Consider the following 8,046-nt stretch of genomic DNA (forward strand, 5'->3'; position numbering starts at 1 on the left):
GCAGGAGCAAGGACAAGAATATTCTTGTTGAAGCAGATCTAGAACCTGAAAGGACTCTGAAGAGGAAACTAAGAGAAGCTAAATTACAACAATCCAGCAAGCAGCTTTCAGAAATTTTCGAATAGGAAGAGGAGATAGCAGCCGAAAATAATAATAATGAAAGGAGGATGCTTGGTGACTTTACTGCACCTAATTCTAATTTAAATGGAAGAAGCATCTCCATCCCTTCCATTGGAGCAAACAATTTTGAGCTGAAACCTCAATTAGTTTCTCTGATGCAGCAGAACTGCAAGTTTCATGGACTTCCATCTGAAGATCCTTTTCAGTTCTTAACTGAATTTTTGCAGATTTGTGATACTGTTAAGACTAATGGAGTAGATCCTGAAGTCTACAGGCTCATGCTTTTCCCTTTTGCTGTAAGAGACAGAGCTAGAATATGGTTGAACTCTCAACCTAAGGATAGCCTGAACTCTTGGGATAAGCTGGTCAAGGCTTTCTTAGCCAAGTTCTTTCCTTCTCAAAAGCTGAGTAAGCTTAGAGTGGATGTTCAAACCTTCAGACAGAAAGAAGGTGAATCCCTCTATGAAGCTTGGGAGAGATATAAGCAACTGACCAAAATGTGTCCTTCTGACATGCTTTCATAATGGACCATCCTGGATATATTCTATGATGGTCTGTCTGAATTAGCTAAAATGTCATTAGATACTTCTGCAGGTGGATCCATTCACCTAAAGAAAATGCCTGCAGAAGCTCAAGAACTCATTGACATGGTTGGTAATAACCAGTTCATGTACACTTCTGAGAGGAACCCTGTGAGTAATGGGACGCCTCAGAAGAAGGGAGTTCTTGAAATTGATACTCTGAATGCCATATTGGCTCAGAACAAAATATTGACTTAGCAAGTCAATATGATTTCTCAGAGTCTGAATGGAATGCAAGCTGCATCCAACAATACTCAAGAGGCAGTTTCTGAAGAAGAAGCTTATGATCCTGAGAACCCTGCAATAGCAGAGGTGAATTACATGGGTGAACCATACGTAAACACCTATAATCCCTCATGGAGAAATCACCCAAATCTCTCATGGAAGGATCAACAAAAGCCTCAACAAGGCTTTAATAATGGTGGAAGAAACAGGTTTAGCAATAGCTAGCCTTTTCCATCATCCACTCAGCAACAGAAAGAGAACTCTGAACAAAATACCTCTAATTTAGAAAACTTAGTCTCTGATCTATCTAAGGCCACTGTAAGTTTCATGAATGAAACAAGGTCCTCCATTAGAAATTTGGAGGCACAAGTGGGCCAGCTGAGTAAAAGGATCACTGAAATCCCTCCCAGTACTCTCCCAAGAAATACAGAAGAAAATCCAAAAGGAGAGTGCAAGGCCATTGATATAACCATCATGGCCGAATCCAAAGAGGAAGGGGAGGACGTGAATCCCAAGGAGGAAGACCTCCTGGGACATCCAGTGATCAATAAGGAATTTCCCTCTGAGGAACCAAAGGAATCTGAGACTCAACTAGAGACCATAGAGATTCCATTAAACCTCCTTATGCCATTCATGAGCTCTGATGAGTATTCCTCTTCTGAAGAGAATGAGGATGTTACTGAGGAGCAAGTTACCAAGTACCTTGGTGCAATCATGAAGCTGAATGCCAAATTATTTGGTACTGAAACTTGGGAAGATGAACCTCCCTTGTTCACCAATGAACTAAGTGATCTGGATCAACTGACATTGCCTCAAAAGAAACAGGATCCTGGAAAGTTCCTAATACCTTGTACCATAGGCACCATGATCTTTGAAAAGGCTCTTTGTGACCTTGGTTCAGGGATAAACCACATGCCCCTCTCTGTAATAGAGAAACTGGGAATCTTTGGGGTGCAAGCTGCTAAAATCTCATTAGAGATGGCAGACAATTCAAGAAAACAGGCTTATAGACAAGTAGAGGACGTGTTAGTAAAGGTTGAAGGCCTTTATATCCCTGCTGATTTCATAGTCCTAGATACTGGGAAGGATGAGGATGAATCCATCATCCTTGGAAGACCCTTCCTAGCCACAACAAGAGCTGTGATTGATGTTGACAAAGGCGAATTAGTCATTCAATTGAATGAGGACTCCCTTGAGTTTAAAACTCAAGGACATCCTTCTGTAAACATGGAAAAGAGGCACAGTAAGCTTCTCTCAAAACAGAGTCAACCAGAGCCCCCACAGTCAAACTCTAAGTTTGGTGTTGGGAGGTCACAACCAAACTCTAAGTTTGGTGTTGAACTCCCATATCCAAACTCTAAGTTTGGTGTTGGGGAGTCTCAACAATGCTCTGAACATCTGTGAGGCTCCATGAGAGCCCATTGTCAAGCTATTGACATTAAAAAAGCGCTTGTTGGGAGGCAACCCAATTTTTATTTAATTTTATTGTTATTTTATATTTTATTAGGTTCATGATCATGTGGAGTCACAAAATAAATATAAAAATTGAAAACGAAATCAAAAATAGCAGAAGAAAAATCACACCCTGGAGGAGGATCTTACTGGCGTTTAAACGCCAGTAAGGAGCATCTGTCTTGTGTTCAACGCCAGAACAGAGCATGTTTCCGGCGTTGATCGCCAGAAACAAGCAGCATCCTGGCGTTCAGACGCCAGAAATGCACAGTGAAGAAGAGCTGGCGCTGAACGCCAGAAACAAGCATCTGGCTGGCGTTCAACGCCAGAAATATGCTGCAAAGGCATTTTACATGCCTAATTGGTGCAGGGATGCAATTCCTTGACACCTCAGGATCTGTGGACCCCACAGGATCATCTCAGCATCTGTGGACCTCACAGGATCCCCACCTACCACCACTCACTCTCTTCTCTCTTCTCAATGTTCATCCTTTCTTCCCAATAAACACTCTTCCCCAAAACTCTTCACCAATCACCTCAATCTCTCTTCCCTATCACCACTTCACCACTCACATCCATCCACTCTTCCCCATAAACCTACCTCATAAACCTCACCTACCTTCAAAATTCAAAATCAATTTCCCACCTAACACCCACCCTTATGGCCGAACCTTACCCCCCTTCCCTTCCCTATATAAAGCCCTCCATTCTTCTTCATTTTCACACAAAACAACCCTCTCTTCCCCTTCTTGGCCGAAACACATCTCTCTCTCCCTCTCATCCATTTCTTCTTCTTCTTCATCTATTCTTTCTTCTCTTGCTCGAGGGCAAGCAATATTCTAAGTTTGGTGTGGTAAAATCATAAGCTTTTTATTTTTCCATTACCATTGATGGCACCCAAGACCGGAGAATCCTCTAGAAAAGGGAAAGAGAAGACAAAAGCTTCCACCTCCGAGTCATGGGAGATGGAAAGATTCATCTCCAAAGCTCATCAAGACCACTTCTATGATGTTGTGGCCAAGAAGAAGGTGATCCCCGAGGTCCCTTTCAAGCTCAAAAGAAATGAGTATCCAGAGATCCGACATGAAATCCAAAGAAGAGGTTGGGAATTTCTAACAAACCCCATCCAACAGGTCGGCATCCTAATGGTTCAAGAGTTCTATGCTAATGCATGGATCACTAGGAACCATGATCAAAGTAAGAACCCGAACCCAAAGAATTATCTCACTATGGTTCGGGGGAATTACTTAGATTTTAGTCCGGAAAATGTAAGGTTGGCGTTCAACTTGCCAATAATGGAAGAGAACGCACGCCCCTACACAAGGAGAGTCAACTTTGATCAAAAGTTGGACCAAGTCCTCATGGACATATGTGTGGAAGGAGCTCAATGGAAGATTGACTCAAAAGGCAAACCGGTTCAACTGAGAAGACTGAACCTTAAGCCTGTAGCTAGAGGATGGTTGGAGTTAATTCAACGCTCAATCATTCCCACTAGCAACCGGTCTGAAGTTACTATAGACCGGGCCATCATGATCCATAGCATCATGATTGGAGAAGAGGTGGAGATTCATGAGATTATACCTCAAGAACTCTATAAGGTAGCTGACAAGTCCTCCACTATGGCAAGGTTAGCTTTTCCTCACCTCATTTGCCATCTATGCAACTCAGCTGGGATTGACATAGAAGGAGACATTCCCATTGAGGAAGAGAAGCCCATCACTAAGAAAAGGATGGAGCAAACAAGAGAGCCCATTCATGGATCTCAAGAGATGCATGAAGCTCATCACCATGAGATCCCGGAGATGCCTCAAATGCATTTTCCTCCACAAAACTATTGGGATCAAATCAACACCTCCCTAGGAGAATTAAGTTCCAACATGGGACAATTAAGGGTGGAACATCAAGAGCACTCCATCATCCTTCATGAAATTAGAGAAGATCAAAGAGCAATGAGGGAGGAGCAGCAAAGACAAGGAAGAGACATAGAAGAGCTCAAGGACATCATTGGTTCTTCAAGAAGGAAACGCCACCATCACTAAGGTGGACTCATTCCTTGTTCTTACATTCTCTGTTTTTCATTTTCTATGTTAAGTGCTTATCTAAGTTTGTGTCTTATTACATGATCATTAGTCTTTAGTAACTTTGTCTTAAAGTTATGAATGTCCTATGAATCCATCACCTCTCATAAATGAAAAATGTTTTAATTCAAAAGAACAAGAAGTACATGAGTTTCGAATTTATCCTTGAACTTAGTTTAATTATATTGATGTGGTGACAATGCTTCTTGTTTTCTGAATGAATGCCTGAACAGTGCATATGTCTTTTGAAGTTGTTGTTTAAGAATGTTAAATATGTTGTCTCTTGAAAGAATGATTACAAGGAGACATGTTATTTGATAATCTGAAAAATCATAAAAATGATTCTTGAAGCAAGAAAAAGCAGCAAAGAACAAAGCTTGCAGAAAAAAATGGCGAAAAAAAAAATAGAAAAAGAAAAAGCAAGCAGAAAAAGCCAAAAGCTCTTAAAACCAAGAGGCAAGAGCAAAAAGCCAATAACCCTTAAAACCAAAAGGCAAGGGTAAATAAAAAGGATCCCAAGGCTTTGAGCATCAGTGGATAGGAGGGCCTAAAGGAATAAAATCCTGGCCTAAGCAGCTAAACCAAGCTGTCCCTAACCATGTGCTTGTGGCGTTAAGGTGTCAAGTGAAAACTTGAGACTGAGCGGTTAAAGTCAAGGTCCAAAGCAAAAGAAGAGTGTGCTTAAGAACCCTGCATACCTCTAATTGGGGACTTTAGCAAAGCTGAGTCACAATCTGAAAAGGTTCACCCAGTTATGTGTCTGTGGCATTTATGTATCCGGTGGTAATACTGGAAAACAAAGTGCTTAGGGCCACGGCCAAGACTCATAAAGTAGCTGTGTTCAAGAATCAACATACTGAACCAGGAGAATCAATAACACTATCTGAACTCTGAGTTCCTATAGATGCCAATCATTCTGAACCTCAATGGATAAAGTGAGATGCCAAAACTATTCAAGAGGCAAAAAGCTACAAGTCCCGCTCATCTGATTGGAGCTATGTTTCATTGATAGTTTGGAATTTAGAGTATATTCTCTTCTTTTTATCCTATTTGATTTTTAGTTGCTTGGGGACAAGCAACAATTTAAGTTTGGTGTTGTGATGAGCGGATAATTTATACGCTTTTTGGCATTGTTTTTAGTATGTTTTCAGTAGGATCTAGTTACTTTTAGGGATGTTTTCATTCATTTTTATGTTAAATTCACATTTCTGGACTTTACTATGAGTTTATGTGTTTTTCTGTGATTTCAGATATTTTCTGGCTGAAATTGAGGGACTTGAGCAAAAATCAGATTCAGAGGTTGAAGAATGACTACTGATGCTGTTGGATTCTGACCTTTCTGCACTCAAAGTGGATTTTCTGGAGATACCGAACTCAAAATGGCGCGCTTCTAATTGCTTTGGAAAGCAGACATCCAGGGCTTTCCAACAATATATAATAGTCCATACTTTGGCCGATTTTAGATGACGTAAAAGGGCGTTGAATGCCAGTTCTACGCTGCTGTCTGGAGTTAAACGCCAGAAACACGTCACAAACCAGAGTTGAACGCCAGAAATACGTTACAACCTGGCGTTCAACTCCAGAAAGAGCCTCTGCACGTGTAACATTCAAGCTCAGCCCAAGCACACACCAAGTGGGCCCCGGAAGTAGATTTATGCATCAATTACTTACTTCTGTAAACCCTAGTAATTAGTTTAGTATAAATAGGACTTTTTACTATTGTATTTGGGATCTTTGGAAGATCCTGGATTGTATTTTTGATCCTGTGATCACGTTTTGGGGGCTGGCCATTCGGCCATGCCTGGACCTTTCACTTATGTATTTTCAAACGGTAGAGTTTCTACACTCCATAGATTAAGGTGTGGAGCTCTGCTGTTCCTCATGAATTAATGCAAAGTACTACTGTTTTTCTATTCAATTCAACTTATTCCGCTTCTAAGATATTCATTCGCACTTCAATATGATGGATGTGATGATTGTGACAGTCATCATCATTCTCAACTTATGAGCGCGTGCCTGACAACCACTTCCGTTCTACCTTAGATTGAATGGATATCTCTTGGATATCTAATACAGGGGACCGAGTCCGAGTTATTAGTGTCTTCATGGTATAAGTTAGAACCCATGGATGGCCATTCCTGAGATCCGGAAAGTCTAAACCTTGTCTGTGGTATTCCGAGTAGGATCTGGGAAGGGATGGCTGTGATGAGCTTAAAACTCGCGAGTGCTGGGCGTAGTGACAGACGCAAAAGGATCAATGGATCCTATTCCAGTATGATCGAGAACCGACAGATGAATAGCCGTGCCGTGACAGAGCATCTTGGACCATTTTCACTGAGAGGACGGGAAGTAGCCATTGACAACGGTGATGCCCAACATACAGTTTGCCATGGAAAGGAGTAGGATTGATTGGGTGAGGATAGCAGGAAAGCATAGGTTCAGAGGAACGAAAGCATCTCTATATGCTTATCTGAAATTCTCACCAATGAATTACATAAGTATTTCTATCTTTCTATTCTGTTTATTTATTATTAAATTTCGAAAACTCCATAATCAATTATTATCCGCCTGACTGAGATTTACAAGATAACCATAGCTTGCTTCATACCAACAATCTCCGTGGGATCGACCCTTACTCACGTAAGGTTTATTACTTGGACGACCCAGTGCACTTGCTGGTTAGTTGTATCAAAGTTGTGAATGAAAATTAATTTTATTAAGACATGCGTACAGAGTTTTTGATGCCGTTACCTGAGATCACAATTTTGTGCACCAAAAACCCACCCCCTTTCCCTTTAAATCCTAGTTCAGCCTCCCCCCTCCTTCACAATTCGGACTTGGCCTTCCTCATATCCCACTTCTTTCCTTTCTTTTGCTTCTCTAAGTTTGGTGTGTCTATCCGTGATCACTAAGCCAATACCCACTAAGATCATGGCTCCTAAGGGAAAACAAACCAACTCAAGAGGCAAGAAAGAGAATATTCCAAAACCACTTTGGAATCAAGGGAAGTTCTTAACTAAAGAACATTCAGACCATTACTACAAAATAATGGGTCTAAGGTCAGTGATCCCGGAAGTTAAATTCGATCTGAAAGAAGACGAATATCCAGAGATCCAAGAGCAAATTCGAAATAGGAGCTGGGAAGTCCTAGCTAATCCTGAAACAAAGGTGGGAAGAAACATGGTTCAGGAATTCTACGTAAATCTGTGGCAGACGGACAGGCAGAGAATAGCTGGAACCGCATTCTATGACTATAGAACTCTGGTCAGAGGGAAGATTGTTCACACCCACCCTGACAAAATAAGGGAGATTTTCAAGCTGCCTCAACTGCAAGATGACCCAGACTCCTTTAATAGGAGAATGATGAGATCAAACCTGAGCTTGGACAAAATCCTAGAGGACATATGCCTCCCTGGAGCGAAATGGACAACCAACACAAAGGGTGCCCCAAACCAACTCAAAAGAGGAGATCTAAAACCAGTCGCCAGAGGCTGGCTGGACTTCATTGGACGCTCTATACTGCCCACTAGGAGAATGATGTTTCACTGCATTATACTGGAAAAAGAAGTGGAAGTTCATCAGCTGATTGC

At 41.4% G+C, this 8,046-nt stretch overlaps 1 non-coding gene across 1 annotated transcript; it reads right to left on the reverse strand.

Annotated features, from left to right (window-relative positions):
• Positions 1–530: 530 nt before the first annotated feature.
• LOC112781337 (small nucleolar RNA R71) lies at positions 531–638 on the reverse strand. The gene has a single exon (XR_003192120.1). It is a non-coding gene; the product is annotated as a small nucleolar RNA R71 (small nucleolar RNA).
• Positions 639–8,046: the final 7,408 nt, after the last annotated feature.

Source organism: Arachis hypogaea, chromosome 19 (assembly GCF_003086295.3).
Source record: "Arachis hypogaea cultivar Tifrunner chromosome 19, arahy.Tifrunner.gnm2.J5K5, whole genome shotgun sequence".
Taxonomy (NCBI): domain Eukaryota; kingdom Viridiplantae; phylum Streptophyta; class Magnoliopsida; order Fabales; family Fabaceae; genus Arachis; species Arachis hypogaea.